Below are 16,467 nucleotides of genomic sequence, written 5' to 3'. Positions count from 1 at the left end.
CTAGCACTGCTCCTGTCAGACTTATCAATACCATAGCATCTCAGCCAAAAGTAAATGTTTCCACAAAGCAGCATGTCCTTTTGGGAACCTCACCCCAGATGTTTCATAAGCCACGATAAAAGGTTAATAATAAAACCAGGAATGAGCTCGAACAGATCATGTTCAACACTATGTTTTATGCACCAGTGCTTGAATTCCCCGCATCAATTTATGTTCAGATACTAGGTAGCCAGAAATAGCAATTAGTCACAGGTTGCAGTCATCAGTGCCAAAATGTTAACAGCTGAATCTGAAACTGGGAAAACCTGAAGTTGGAGAAAGTGAGCAGCACTCAGTGATTTTTGTATTAGGCAACTGGAACTTAAGCTTTTCCACTTCCATGTTTCAAGTAACTTCAAACAGTCTGATATAATGTCAGAAGTAACTAACAATTCAGAGGCTGTTTAACAGTAAGGAAAGACCTATGACTGGCAGCAACAAAATGAAGACTGTAACTAGCACAACGGAGATACGGGCATTTGTCTAGAAACAGACAGTGTAAGATCACATCCAAACATGTAGAAAGCCACAAAACCAATTCCTGTTGTTAAACAGTGCTCCAGCTGAACCATTTCCTAGCACTGCTTGGCCAGCTGGCATGGACAGAACCACCAAAGTTCCAACAGCAATTTCACACACTGCTCCCTTTGGAATGCAGGCAAGGCCAATGTGTCCACATCACATTTTCCTCAGAAACTCAAAGCGTGCATTTATGCAAACCAAGTATCAAACAGCAATGTTTTCTAAAGCAGTTTAAGAAAATGCTACTCGTGAACAGGGGTCAACAGCACCAACTTCAAATGCTGAACCTGCACTCACAACTTTTGAGTAGCCTGTATATAAAAATCAGTATTAAACTGCTGCACACATTTCTAAAGAGAATTCTCATATTGTGAAACATCTCTTACAAAACATCCAAATAAGACAATCAATATAATTTCTGCTGCTTCCAAAACATTTGTTTTGTTTAATATTGAATCAAATTCAGCTGAGAAGTGAATTCTTGACAGTCAGATAAACACACCACATACCTTGCACAAGCAGGAAAATGAAGAACCAAGTAACAAATAGCACACACACAGAGTAAATTATTCACAACTGCCATAAGTTTTGCAGTGACTCTCTTTTCAAAACAGATGTTTTTCCGTTTTGTATCAATAAAGGTCTTATTGAGAGGATTTCACTTAATCCACCTTCCTATTCTTGCACCTCAATTTCTCCACACTCTAAAATACTGTCACATGAAGCCAGTCCATAAGCTGCAGCCCTTCCACTACAAAAAATACTAGCACATAGTAGTTGTCATTCATGAGGAGTTAGGGTACTGTTAACAGCACAAAGACAATAAGAGATCTCCACAAAGCACAGGAAAAAAAACCACACAGGACTGCATGTTTCTGTTTATCTTCTACATACTCATATTACCTAGACCAGTCAGACAACCGAACTCACCTCCATCACTTTTAGTGTTACTCAGTTTTATCTCCCTTTCACAACAGTCACTAAAGCAGCCGGTCACAGAAGAAAACTGTCCACAGGCTGTTGGTTTAGGCCCTGCCTGGCAATTAGGTAAAACACATTATGGACACCAGCAGCTCTAACTTTGTAACATGGGAAGCTGAAGTAAAAAACAAAATTAAGATTCAGAAAACAGAAGAATGAGAAGTCAAAATATATAGCAAGGTCTAAAAATCAGACTTCCAGTAGCCTGAAGGCAAGGAAAGAAAGAAGCATTAAGTGAATGCATGCCATCAGCTCCAAGAAAAGATGTGAGAATTTGTGCTTGCTTATCCACCATGTCTTCAGCCATCTCCCTCTCCTTTAAGGAAACAGAGAAGTCTGCCAGTTTGTGGCAGGGCAGATGAAACCTGACACTACTTCATCACCTGTGAATATCAAACACTTGGTGCTATCCATATTTCCTCGTTTCTGGAATATATTTTTTAAAAAGGTATATATTCTGAACACAAAGCAATCTCTACAGAGAGCCACCAATACAAACATTTAAAACATCCTGAAAACTGTACTAAGAATTATGAAGTTTAAGATTCACCCAAAGTTTATCTGAGGCTTACAAGTAGATTTTGGTGATAGTCACATCAGCCCTGGTTATCCAAATCAGCAACAAGACAGCAGCACGTAGAACCTCCCAGCACTTCTCATGGTCAGGTCAGTTCCTGTAACACAACCAGTAAATCAACACAGCTGCTCTGCAATACCAGAGCACCCTCTCTGGAAAGTCCCCATCTGTGGCCAATAGCACTTAGTTAACATACCTATCCTCACCAAGTTATAAATCACTTCTGATTTAGTTTATTACAATGACACTCTGCTACTATATGGTATTCTGTACTGTAAGTTTTCCAGGGTTTTGTATTTTGTGGTAAGGGTATATATAACACTGACATCAACACATGAGGTTGAACAGTGAAATGATGTATTCGTAATGCAATATACTGCAGAGTTTCTCTATTCTTAACCATTTTTTTTTAAGCGATCAGCCATCGGCAGAGATTGTTTAAGATAAATATCTTCCTTCCTCTTTAAAATAGGTTTTAGATTCACAAGCCAGTAGGATGTAAATGAAGAGGCAGATAGGCTGCTGCACACAATATTAAACAGCCTGTAAACTGGCATTTCTAATGCTGAAGATTCTCGTCCTATCTTTCCTCTCATTTTTTTTTTATGGACTTCTGAACTGTGACTTTAATTAATCACAGAAAGATTTAATAGGTAGCATATTTCTAGAACAAGCATTATCAGAATGAATAGTGCTACATCTACAAAAAAATTATAATTCTGCAAAAACTCTGCTGTGCTACATTTGATAGAAGAGATCTCTGCAGTTTCTTCAGTGTAATGTCACATGAAATTCCACTACAGATGGTTCCATGATGAATCCTATTATCACAATATACGAAGTAACACTGCCAACTGTCTTTTGCAGGTCAGTTTTGCCACAGAAATCATAAACCAGAATAGCTCCATCAAAAGAAAACTTGTGTAATTCAACAGTTTGGCAAAGAAGCTGTTATGACAGCAGATTAAAAGACTATTCTTAGCAAAACACTCTTTTTCAGAAATAATAGGATAAGGTGAGGATCTTCCAATTCCTTAATCCTTTTTCAAATAAAAGATTATACAAAAGGACAGTAGATGGGGAGAAAATAAAGGGAAACATTTTTTAAAAGGCTTAAAATATTCAGGGTTATAGCAGGGCATTATTTGTCACTCCAGTTTTTTTTTTTAAACAATGTTCTTAAAATCTGAAATCAGTGAAAATTCGGTGAAGCAAGACTTCAAAATGCTGTCCCATTTTAAGTACTCAATTAAACTGTCTCAGAAATGCTATCTGAATGCATGCTGCTGGACCCAGAAAACAGGTTAAAAATCTCAGTTAAACCATAATCCTTCCAAATGACTGGGACTACTGCATTCAAGGAAATGCTATTCCATTTTGCTTTATACACTTCCCTTTTGTGCAGAATCATATGTCATGCCCCATTCAACTTATTCAGGTACTTGAAAAAGCTTAACCGTAATCTAAGTTGAAATTCACGAGAAGAGAGTATTGGCACTATACTGTTTCAGCTAACTACCTAAGGCACTGTTAATTCTAACCATACCACAAAAGTTTCCCTGCATATGCTAGTCCTCCACCCATCCAATGACAGCTGGCAAAGCAGTAATATAGAATAAATAAGCAAAGTGTCAGTAAAGTAAATCAGTATATATGGCTCAGAGTACTTCAGTGAGATCTACGCAAGGTTAGAAGTGAAATCGCATTCCAGGATTACTCTGGGGTAGGAGGAAATGCTTGTTCTTTAACCTCTTCTTGTAGGGAAAGATGAAGCATATAGAAGCTAAATGTTTCAGCAGAAGAAACAGATCAAAAGATTCTTTAATTCTTTTAAAGGACACAAGCAAACAAAAGATACCAAGTGACCTAAAATACTCATTAAATATCAGTGATGAATAGGATAATAGCTATAGACCATTAGAGGAAGCAAGGAGTTGCATAACAGCTGGGAGAAAAAGTTTTCAGAATGTTTTAAAACTACATTTAAGAATCACATCAATAGTTCCACAGAAAATTACATAATTCTTAGAACATTTTAATGTTAAGTCCTAGTTACAAAAACTTAGAATCCAATTATGAATGTGCTACTTTCACTAATTCATGCATTTATCTGTTAAGTACAAGCAGATTAATGTGCTATGAAATTCTGTCTAAAGTATTTAGCATAAAGTACCTCAGTAATAACAGCTTTAGAATGGAACAAAAAAACCTCTAAAACATATTAGAACCTCAGCACTGACAATTCCTTCACAGATACCTCCTGTAACACAGTACAGTACTTTGCACAATAATTTACTGAGAGTGGGGTGGGAAGGCAGGCAGTACATTTAAAATAAATGCTTTACTTTGTAGGTAGTTTGTAGGAAACTACACCAATCTACAGGATTCATTACTAACAGCAACAGTTCTGCTGTCCCATTTCTCTTAGACCCCAGTAGTGCCTGGTGTTCTGTCCTAGCAAAAAATTACTAAGACAGAAGTTCCCAAACTAGGAAGAGTTTGAGAATTCCCATTCTTTAAACAAGAACAAAAAAACCCTTCAGAAGCACTGCTGTGCACTGTACACTAGTGCTAGTGGCTATGCACATGAAGAGTTGTGATGAGAAACTTTCTGAAGAAAACTATGACGAAAGAATTTCAAATAAACTAAAAAAGGGGGAGAATAAAGCAGCTCTAGTCACATCAAGATTTTCTGATTTCCCCACAATGCCGTGCTAGTATTAATGAAATCCTTTTACGTGCAACATAATCTTATTAGAAACTGAACTGTTGGCTTTTTCCCCATCTCGACACATAAGTGGCACAACAATCTTGTAATGCTTCAATTTAAAAAACAGCCAAAGAAACCCCAGCTATTGTTCAACGAGGAGTTTTGCATTGCAGCAACGATGCAAATGAAAAGTCACTCACTGTTGGAAGACTTCACTGCTCATTAAATGAACCACTGCCCCGCAGAAGTACCCTCCTGTTACTGTGTGTCTCCTGAGTGTTCACTTTTGGCACTAAATGAAACAAATGAACCTAGCCCATACCTTTCTAATAAAGCTTTTTAGGATATCATGTTACTACCCTTCCTACTCTGAAGGTGACCAGGATGTTTCTCACCATCTAAAACTTTCACACAATGAACAATCAAGAATTTATAAAGATTTACACCGATCGGCACATCAACCATGGTATGCACTTTTACCGTTTCCATAGTAAAACTTGAAATTAGGATTACATGCTCAAAACTACATTTGTACTCTTATACCCCAGATCCTGCAAGTAAGCATCATAACTACTGTTAACCTTGCTTCGACATAATCTTAGGCATTAAAGCTATTAAAGAATATATCTAGGGCTTGCAAGGATGTGCCATCCCCAACACCAGATTTCCCACACAACTCTTAGACACACATGAACAGGTAGCTGTATTCACATATTTAACTACCTACAGGTTCAAACCCCAGGACAGCTGCTTTGCTAAGATACAAAACAGTCACTCCGGGTTGTAACTTTCTATTCTGCTCACCTCCCTTTCCTCAAGATTCCTGGTTAACTTTACTAAATGGACAAATATGTAAGGATTAACAGAAATAAATGAGCTGCTGGATGCTGTCTTCTCAAGGCAGCACAACCATTAAGGACAACAGTAGAGAAAAATTTATGGATCTGCCATGGTTCTTTTTCTTTCTCCCAGCTGCTATTAGTCCCACCACCTCTCTGCAGTCACGAAGTATTGTGATCAATTGGAAATCAGAGCTGGTTTGCTCCATGAGGCCACTTCCTGGAGCAACCACACTCCAGCTAAGCGTAAGGAACTGTCACCCACCCAGCAGAAGATCAAAGCCTTGCAGCAGCAGCCGCCAACATGCTCCTCCACTACAGAAAGCAAGACCTGGACAAACATCAGCTGGCTACCGTGCTGCTTGCTGCAGGCTGTTCCTTTGGAGATAGGGTTTTTTTGTTCATCACAGTGATCACAGGCACGATAGGTACCATACCCTTTTTTTTTTGTCCTTTATGCTAGCCTGCAAGCACTTTTGGCCTAGTCAGCTGGAAAGTTCAATGGAGGGTAGAAAAATGCCAGTATTGCCACCAGCAGACTTGAATGAAGATGCTTATCACATCTCATTACTTCTTCATCCACAACTTCTAGCACAGTTCTGAGCAGCCTTGCTTATCTACATCAACATGCCTTTGTTTTGCCAACTTCCTCAAGCTAATTTGAAAATAAAATTTCAAAAATCTATAAACAGTAGAATCATAATATGGCTTGAAAGCAACCTCTGGAGATCATCTACCTGCTCAAAACAGGTAGAACTTCAAACTTGTATTTACATCAGGCTACTCTCTACTTTGTCCAGTTGAAAGTCTCCATAGATGGAGATTCTGTGGCCCCTCCAGGCTCTTGGTGCAGCACTTACCCACTCCCATGCATCAAGACATTCCCTTCACGTCCTACTAAAATTTCTATTCTTATGCCTTGTGACCATTGACTCATCTTTTCACTGTTTACTTCTGAGGGGAAAGTGGCTCCATCATCCCTATAAGCCCTTGCTTAAAGATGGTTAAATACAGCAATTACATTCTCCCTTAGCCTTCTCTTCCTCAGGTTGCAAACCCATTCCCTCCTCCACCCTCAGGTGCTCCAAGCCCCTACCATCTGAGCAACCCAGTGCTGGACTCCCTCCAGTTTGTCTCTCTCACACAGGGTGCATACATGTGTGATCTACTGAGCAGCACTGCAGCTGGAGCTTCACAGCCACCCCCCAGATGGGAACAGTTCCTTCCCTGTACCTGCTAGCCATGCTTTCTAATGCAGCCCAGTAAGTAATCAGCCTTGAGGGCTACAGACGCACACTACTGACTCCTGGTCAGCTTCTCATTCATCAGGAGCCCCAGGTCCTCTTCTGCAAGAGTTGCTGCCCAGTCAGCAGCTCCCAGCAACTGGCAGCAGAAGAATCCCTTTCATTTAATGCACCTACGTGCACACAGACATGCACGCTTACAGAGCTGGGCATTTCCATGACTTTGAGATCACAGTGAGAAACATGATACCTAATGTTCATTCTTCTTATTTCACAACAATCAAAACACCAGACTAGAGACTTTCAGGTTTTGTTCAACAGACTAAGGTACAAGGTAAATGTAGTCTGTGTCTCTTCAAACAATGATGGGACCACACATTTTAGCCATAGTTTGTAGTTATGAGAGTAAATATTGCGTTCAGACATTTTCCTGCATGCTTTTAAGATCTACAGTGGAAAAAAGAGCTTGGTACAACGCCAATATAATTAACTAATGGGAAGTTGTCAGAGTTGTTTTTTGATTTGTTGTTTTTTTAAAATACTCATAATCAACAAATACAGTGAATAGGCTTTCCAGCAACACTGTAGAATTAATGTTTGCCCTTTTTGTTTATTTTAAGTGTACACACATGAGCACATATACAGTATTTGCTTTGTTTGCAACACAAATGACCATGAAGTTAAAGTATATTTTCTGCCAGTCACCATTTTAGCATTAGTCTACAATATCCAACTGAGTGATTAATAAGCATCCTGTCTGTTCACATATCAAGCAGCATTTATCCAACAATAAAAGTGACAACATGGGCAACAACTATCAGGTTTATTTTAGTATCAAGCTTATGGGCAATCAATCTGGACAGAAGAAGAACCAAGGATTAGTTTTTTAATCACTTAAAGGAAAAAAAGCATCTTAAGTTAAGAAGAAATGTGTTGCTATTAGCTACAAGCTTGGTACTCCAAGATCATTATCTCACATCAAGAAAAATGCAGGCCTTAGAAAACCTTACAAAAATATTTTACAAAATAAATAACAGTCACGGTAACAGTACTATATAAACAGCTGGTTGGGCAGTTCTCTACGCTGATCTGATCCAACATCGGTAACAGATCTCTTTCTCACAATCTGATGCAGTCAGCTCCAGTCTCTTGGAGGAGTTCTCACCCATAGACTTTGTAAAAATCTATAGCAGAAGCAAACTGCTATCCACCACTGGCTGTATGATAAGCTGGAGTGTTCCTTATGCTACACAGAATGAAAGGGTCTTCCAGCTCACAAAAGGAGGCCCACTACCATGTGCTCTGTGTGTTCCTTGAGCTTATACATCAAAGTTTACATCAAGGAAATCTTAAGTTACATTTTAAAAGTATCTAGCAATTCTAGTTGGTTTTGATTTCATTTTCTGTGACTTAATTCTTCAAATTCAAGTATTAATTCCCCTTAAGTAAAGGTTACATCATGCATACCTACACTTACTGCTATTTACTTCCCAAAAATTTCAAGTCAATGTACTGGCAACTTATTCCACCCATCACCAAGTCACAATGAATTTCTCAACATCACCTTCAAACTCTTCTAAGACAACACATTTCTTAAAAACATCACCATTCACTAAGAAGGCTACAGTTTTGCCACAGGACTAACTCGTACAGATGAACAGAACTAATAAAATTCCACTAAGTATCTGGTAAATGCAAACAACTCAGGAAACTACTCAGTGACCTACATCTGCAGTCCCATATTTTGAATAAGAATTGGGACAGAAAAAGAGTAGGGTATTTCAAGCTCTTTCTTCTGAAGACTTCATGTATTACTGAGAAATAATAAGCTAGGAAAAGCTATAGTAAGGGAAGTTTTGAACACTGAATTAAAAGCTGCCCCTACCAAGCAAAATAACCTAAAAAATAAATGCTACGTATTTGTGAAGCGCCACAAGAGATAAATGAGCATTGGCATTCTTACATATAAAATATAGTCCTAAAATAGTTAATATTTTCTTCTTCACAAACACAGTATTTAAAGAAAGTGGAAAACACAGTTAGCAGCACTATGAGGATGCATCTTCTGCCTCACTGCCCTGCCTCAGTCCAAAAACTTCCAGAATGTTTTATTTAACGGCCGCTATTGATACTACACATATGCTCTGAAATGATTAATACAGCTAGGTTTGGAAGAGGATGTCCATCCACACGAAGTTAGACTCAAAACTTCTACACCAACATTCACTAACAAATGGGTACTCATCCCCAATTCATTTTGGGCTCTACAGTGCATTCAAGAAACCAAAATAAATGTCTTGTTCAGAATGCTTTTCAGTAACAGCAGCAGAAGACGAAGTCTGCAAACAAATTTTTAAACAAGCACTTCTCAACATAAAAGAGGTCTGCCCACTTCCATCACCTTAGTCTTTCAGCAACCACTACTTGGTCTGTGAATACCTTTGTGCATATGCATGACTGATAGCAATCCCCACCTAAGCAGTCTCCTTGTCTTCCAACCTTGCAATGGCATAGCTGTTTGTTCAGACACAAGGGAATTAATCGAGCTGAAAAATAGTCCAAGAGGAAGATTTTTTTCAGCTGGATCAGTTAGCTCCTTGATCTATTTTGCCACACAGCAACTGGCAAGAAGGAAAAGCAGGCAAGCAAGATAGCCACTGAACACAAAACTATGGTGTGACATTACATAAATATAAACACAATTGCCCTGAAAACTCAAGGACTTTATCAACCAAGTATCTCACACTATAGTCACTGTCAAAAAGTACATATGCAAATAAAAGCAACTATTGCTGTATTTTCATATAAACATACCTTGTAATGGAGCAATGAATGCCTCTTTAAATATAGCTCATCTTTTCATGAGGATAGCCAGAAAGGCCCTTTATCAAATGTAAAGACTAATTTCCATCTCCATTTAAACACAGGGATTCCTGAAAGAGTTGAAAACTAGATGCTCAGATTCTTAAAGTAAAAATTGGTTTTCAGAATCCGTGTCCAAACTGTGGTGAATTTCACAGCAGGCAAACAACATAAAGTAGTCTCAACTAGATTTTTAAAGAGCCTTCAAAATCCAAGAGATCCTTCCATAACATAAACAGAAGCCTGTTTCTGCAGGTTTTGAATTAAGGACTAAGGGGTTTTATAAAGGAAACATTTACAGCAATAAAATACATTTAGCCTTTATTTAAATAATCTGATTTTGATCCCAGGTTGTCTAATTTCCAAAGTGATACAGCAATGAAAATTATATATATATTAAAATATATATAGTAAAGCTATATACACACGGAGCACTTTTTTTTCCCCAAGGCAGATGACTGAGAAGTTTAAGAAATAGCACACTATACTTTGCAGCAGACTACCAAGAAGGACATTTGTATTTGTCCAGAATACTGAATCAATCCTCAGAAATAAAGAGCTAAGCATGTACTTCCCATGCATCTTTTAAAAAATAAGCATTCAAACAATTTAGGCAGTTGAGGAAGGATGAAAAAGAAACTAAAAACACATATACAGTGAACACATAAACAGGTAGCATTATAAACTCAAATACTATCCCACTAGCTCATGGTTTAAAAAAACCAAAACAAACAAAACATGAAATACACACTTCGATTCATTTCAGGTAAGTAGAAGGCAGAAAGTAAATTCTGTTGTTAAAATCTACAAACACTTGTTTATTGCCTAATATTTGCATAACAATTCACCAATATAACAAGTTTACCTAAAGCCTTTGCAAAGGAGGTTATACCTACACATCTATAAAGCCAGCAAAGGCCTTGGTCCCTGAAGAGCAGGGTTAAAAGTTAAAACAAAAAACACACACAAAAGGCAACTCTACTTCTGCCTAGAACAAGCAGTCCAAAACTACAGGACTCTGAACCATATTAGATCATCTTACTAATATTTCCAAAGTCTCCACAAAGTATATGGTAGCCCACAAGATTACCTTGAATACTCATATGAGACAATGGTCCAAAAAGCTTGAGAACTTCTGCACTGGAAGACACCACCAAAATTCCTTTTTCAGGATGATGACAAAACTTCATACACCCTCTGCAACTCTGGATTAGTCTTGTTCAGCTGATGTTTCTCTCCCCCTTCTCCTATCATCCTTTTGCCCAGCTGGCCCTGAAAACTGTCAAGATCTGACAGGCAGTCTGCAATTTGTCTGGTCCCTGCACTGGCATCACACATTCCACAGAACTCCATACCTGCATCGCACCATCAAACTAGTCAATGTTACACATGTTTGAAACAAGTGGGGAAAAAAGACAAGATGGCTGCCCCCACAGACTGAGATCAAAGGAGGGGACTATTTGAAATTCAGTATTTATTTTTCTTAACTACTAGCAGAAGAATTAAGAGTTTCCCTCCAATATACAAGGAATGCTCAATTAAGTCAGTGAACTCACTTTGACAGTATCCTTAACTAGCTTTGGCCCAGTTTCTCTTCATGTTAGAGTTTAAACCATCTCCAAGTTATTTAATATACTGATATACCTGCAAACACATAAAGATGCATGTCATATACCATTCTGCCCTAGAAGTGCATTTGTTGGCATCTCTAGAAGTGAGACCAGGTCTCATGTGACCTGCGAGACCATCACTGGTTAGAAGTCTCCACACCTGTAAGGAAAACCCAGCTATAACGAGTAAGCTTGCTCAATTCCACATGCACATGCCCTAAGGCAAGTAATACTTTCCTTCCCCGAACAAGCATAACACCCTTTGTGTTTCTATTATCAGATAGGCCAAAGCGTGTAGGATTTTTCAATTGTCTGAAAGGCTTCAACAAGCCTGTTCTGTACAACACTGAAATTCAAAAACACGCTATATGCTCAAAACCATTATTGTAGCGGGGGGGGGGAGGAGAATAAATAATCAAGTGGGATTTGTATTTGTAGGTTATTAGCGGTGCATCAGGTCAAAATTCACTGATGGAACCGCTCCAGACAGAAAGGCATAAAGAAACAGGCTTTGGGAGTAAAACTGGATGCTGTTAACGACACAGAGAAACCAAAGAGCCAAAGAAATTCTGCAGAGAGACAGCTCACTCCTTTTGCAAGAACTAGACGAATTAAAAGGCAAAAGAACCAAAGACACTGCCGGGCTCCCCCAAGCCCCTCTATCTGGAGCAGCTGCATGATCCCAGAGGAGTACTGTTTGCTTTAAGAGGCATTTTTAAGAGCAAGGTCATGGAAGTTGACCACCCCGGCGGCTCGCTCGCTCGCGGGGCTGCATTCCCACCTCCTCGACCGCAGACCCTTCGTCCCCCGAAGGCCGAGCGGAAGCCCGGGCTGGAAGGCTACGCCAGCCCGGCCTGCCCCGGGTGCCCCCGCTCCCAGGAGGAGGAGGAGCCCCGCGCCGAGCCTCCTGCCCCTCCTGCCACACCAACAAAGAGGCCCCCGCCATTATCCACCGAGACTCCCCCGGCGCCGAGCAGACACGGAAAGTCACCGGACCGGAGAGCCCCGCACCGCCTCCGGGCAAGGGCACAGGCCGCCTCCGGCTCCCTCCCGGCCCGCTGCCCCGTCGGAACATAAACAAAGGGCCCGGGCCCGGGCCCGGGCCCGGCCCCGGCGGCGCGGCCGCTCGCCCGCGTAGCGTAGCGTGCCGTGCCGTGCCGTTCCGCGCCGTACCCCGCGCCGCTCGGCCCCACTCCCCCCACCGCCCCCGCCCGCCACTCCAGCGGGGCCGGGGCCGCGGCCCCCGGGCGCCGCGCTCACCGCCTCCCGCCGCCGCCTCCTGCCTCGGCCGCTGAGTAATGAGCCGGGGCCGGGCCGCGCACACGCACCGCGCTCCGCCCGCCGCGGCTGCGGCTGCCCGCCCCCGCCGCTCGCCCCGCCCCGGGCCGGCCCCCGCGCCGCCGCTGCCCCGCCCACTGCCCTCGGCCCCGCGCCAGCGCTGCCCTTCGCCGCAGCCCGGCCTCGCCCCAGGGCCCCGGCGCCGCCGCCGTGGCGGGTCCCTCCCTCCCGGCCCCGACGCGGTCCCCGCCGAGGCTGCGGGGCCCCGGCTGCCGGCGGGCCCGCGCAGCCCCGCCTGGCAGCAGCATCGCCCTGGCTCCTGCGCACCCTTTCCCCTGGAGCAGCTCCTTTCCTGAATGACGCCCCTCCGCTGGGCCTCCCTTCCTGCTGGGGCTTTCCTGGAAAACTGGCATTTTTCAGGTCTTTGCCTTCGTGCTCTCCGCCAGTGCTTTGGCACCCAGCCGCCGCGCTCTGGCATCGGTTTTTCTGCTGCTTCCAGACATCTTCCACGGCCTTGGCAGCTCCAGACTTCCCGTTGCATGCCTGGCATGGCAGCGCTTTATCTCATTATCGGGTGTCTGGAGTGTTGTAACGTTTTCTTGTTCTGTATCTATTTTGGCGCCTGTGTTCCTCTAAATCTTCAGTGCCTCTTTGTGGGATTTCGAGTTGTTCATTACCGTTGCCTTTGGCTCTTGGCACCTGGCATGAGTACTCTCTCCTTGATTTTTCAGTATTTTGTTTGGTATATCATTGTCTTTTTTTAAAATTTTTTTCCCAGGAATGTCCCTGCTTAGAGACAAAAGGAGGTCCCTCAGCGCCTTGAAGCCATGTCAATATGGTTCAAGCAAGCCTTTGTATATTTTTACTACACAGTAGTAAAAAAGTAGTAAAAAAAGGCCTTACGAGCAGTATTAAAAAATATTTAAAATCTGCCAGTTAGGCACGGGGCTCTGTGAAAATGGACATTTCACATTTAATTCATTGTCAAACATTTGCATGGCCTATGCCACATCTTTTAAGATGCCAAAGATTATATTGAGTTTGTTGCTGCTAGCAGCTTTTATCCATCTGTAGTAAGCATGGATTTTTACATAGTAAAGGTGGTGTTTCAGAATATCCCAGTTTTGCCCACTACCTTGGTCTTTAAAGCTTCACTTCCATAAAGCTGTCCATATACCCATTTTAGTGAGATCTCTGTACTCTCTGCCCTTAAAATTCTCAATTTAAGCAAGCCCATTTTCAGTCCGTATGTTAGAAGTGGTTCTTTTGCAGATCCCCACAGACAGATCTATGATGCTTCCTTTATATCTATACAAAAAACCAAACCACAATTATTGCTCAGACTCCATCCCCAGTCCTCTTGAGATGCCACTGGGCTCTAGTGTATTTCTAAGACATACCTCCCACCTCACCTCTGATCATTTCCGTGGGACAGCCCCAGAACTGAATTAGCCAGTTTTTAGCTTTGAGGCTTTTTCTTGCTGCAGTATGTTACATTACAGCTAGACATTGCATTCCCTTCCATGTTTATGTATGCCAAAGGCAAAGCTCAGCTGGCAGAAGGGGTGATATGAATCCCCAAAATACACTGCAGGCAAAATTTAATCTGGGTAGGTCTTATTTATCTTCACCAGCAGATTAAACTAGCCCTGCTGATTTTGGCTGATGCAGGTCATGGCAGCTTCAGATGTTTCTATTGGCAAATAGGCCTCCAGTGTTAACCTCAGGTCTCCTCTGCACAGCAAGAAACAGGTGGGGTGACATCGTGTTCAGCCAGTTCAGTTATTTGCAACAAGACCCGTGGCTTTACAGATCACTGATGTTACTCCTAAACTTTTGAGGAGAGTTGTTGTTCCTGATCATCCCATTTGAAGTAAGACTGCACTGAGATTTGCAAGTGAAGGACAACAGTCCCTTTAAAGTATAAAATGGTGTTTTGCTTAGGATCCAGATTTGTCACATCTCTTTTTCAGGGCATAATCAAATTCTCATTAAGATTTTATAGTTTACAAAGTGGACACTTTTAAACAAAGATGTATTTCTAAGTGACTTTTTAAAACTAGTCCTCACAACCTTGTATGCCATCAGCATCTATTGCCATCTTGCACGTAGACCAACAGATAAGCAACAGAAATAATGATGCAGAAATTACACAAAAAGATCACATTGGTGGTGTTGCAAAGTGTGGTGAAGGGGCATTATATATTTTAACAGGGGCTCCAAAATATGTAAAGATTCTATGAAGGAAAACTGAAAGGAAGAAAAGAATTTCATACCATTACTTTGCTACTTACCAGTATAATGGTTTAAAAAAATAAAGATAATATGATAGATATGACGTAAAGTTCCTGCACACTATGCAAAATTTACAAGACATTGAAATAATACCTTTGTAAGTAAGGACGACGGTTTCTTTGATTGTGTGTATAATCAATTTTTCAAAACCAAGTCCTTATATAAGAAAATAAAACTTTGAGAATGTCATTGAGCACCACTATAGTGTTGTTTTTGAAATTGCTTTGCAGAAGTATTTTCTTACAAGCACGACAGCTATACTCATATATTGCATATGTCTGGGTGGAAACTGTTTTTTGGATTGTCCTGACTGATATCCAAGAAAATACAAAACTAAAGTCCTGATATTCATGAAAGTCAACAGGTATTTTGCAACGAACTTCAGCAAAACCAGCATTTTTCTCTGGACCTCTTAAAAGATTAGAAGAATACAGTAGAGAGCAAGAGTATAGATGCATTACAACAGAACATATTGGCAAATATACAGGAGATTCATATTTGTTCATAGAGGACCAGTAGCAGAAGGGGAAAAAAGTTTTGCAGAACACTAAGAAGAGAGAAGACTGCACAAGGAAGTGTGGCTACCTGGCAGGGGCCAAGGTCTTTGCAGTAAGGGTTCTCAGAGTGTGGCCCTGCTGAGGCCACAGAACAACATAACTCGACAGGATTTTCGGTGACAGGTTTGACAATAAAGGCGCATGGTGGCCCATGAGAAAGTCTGAAAGCTGCTAAGGGTCTGTTTGGAAAAATAATGGGAATTACCAACCTCAGAACTTGAATTTTCCTTTCCAAAATAAACATGGAATTTTACACATAAGGAGAATCTGATTATCAGTTTTATTTAATAATAGAAGCTCCAAAATTAAGTTCATGAACAAGCTGGAGCATGAAAATCATCCTCTGCTTATGCATAATTGTTAATCATCATTCTCTTACCTCCTCAGTTTCAGTGTCCATGTAGCATTAGTCTTGGATTTGGACTGCTGCTTTAAAATAAGCAGTTGTTGAGTGTTTAATAAATATTTTGATTAAAAAGTGCCAGTAAAATCTGAATTATGTCAAAATACTTCAAGCTTTCTCACTCCCGTACATTGGTATACAAATATGTTTATGAACATCACATTAAAACATCTGGATTCAGCAGTCATGAAATTACATTAAAAATGTAGTTTTGTCATTTTTTAATGTTTTCATTAAGTTCTTATCAATTACCACACTCTTGGTGATAAACATGGTTTTAACATATTGATGTTTATAAACTGCAAAGCAAACCATTCAGGCTGAAATCTTTGGAGTCAAGGCAACGGATCTGAGTTTCTGACCCAAATTTTGATGCACAAAAATCAAAATGTCAAAAATTAGAAACTATAACATAAAATAACAGGCCCAAAGATATATGGAGTAGTCATTTTTGCCCACAAAACATCCACAGTAAAGAGTAATGATTTATTTTTGCACCGAAATGGATTAGCATAATACATATAGTAACTCAATACGCTTCAGCCGGGTG

General features: G+C 40.8%; 1 protein-coding gene across 5 annotated transcripts in view; it reads right to left on the bottom strand.

Moving 5' to 3' along the window:
• MAPK8 (mitogen-activated protein kinase 8) overlaps positions 1 to 12,741 on the bottom strand; it is a 53,244-nt gene extending 40,503 nt beyond the window's left edge. For 4 of the 5 annotated variants that reach the window (XM_075025981.1, XM_075025982.1, XM_075025979.1 and 1 more), the window contains exon 1: positions 12,645 to 12,741. The gene's annotated coding sequence lies outside the window, so the exon portion shown is untranslated. Of the gene's footprint in view, positions 1 to 10,864; positions 11,146 to 12,644 lie in introns of those variants that run through there. The other variant, XM_075025980.1, reaches the window with a different exon arrangement.
• Between the last annotated feature and the right edge of the window lie 3,726 nt (positions 12,742 to 16,467).

Source organism: Buteo buteo, chromosome 4, assembly GCF_964188355.1.
Source record: "Buteo buteo chromosome 4, bButBut1.hap1.1, whole genome shotgun sequence".
Classification (NCBI taxonomy): Eukaryota; Metazoa; Chordata; class Aves; order Accipitriformes; family Accipitridae; genus Buteo; species Buteo buteo.
Note: the sequence above shows the minus strand (reverse complement) of the source record. Positions and strands in the feature narration are given on the sequence as shown.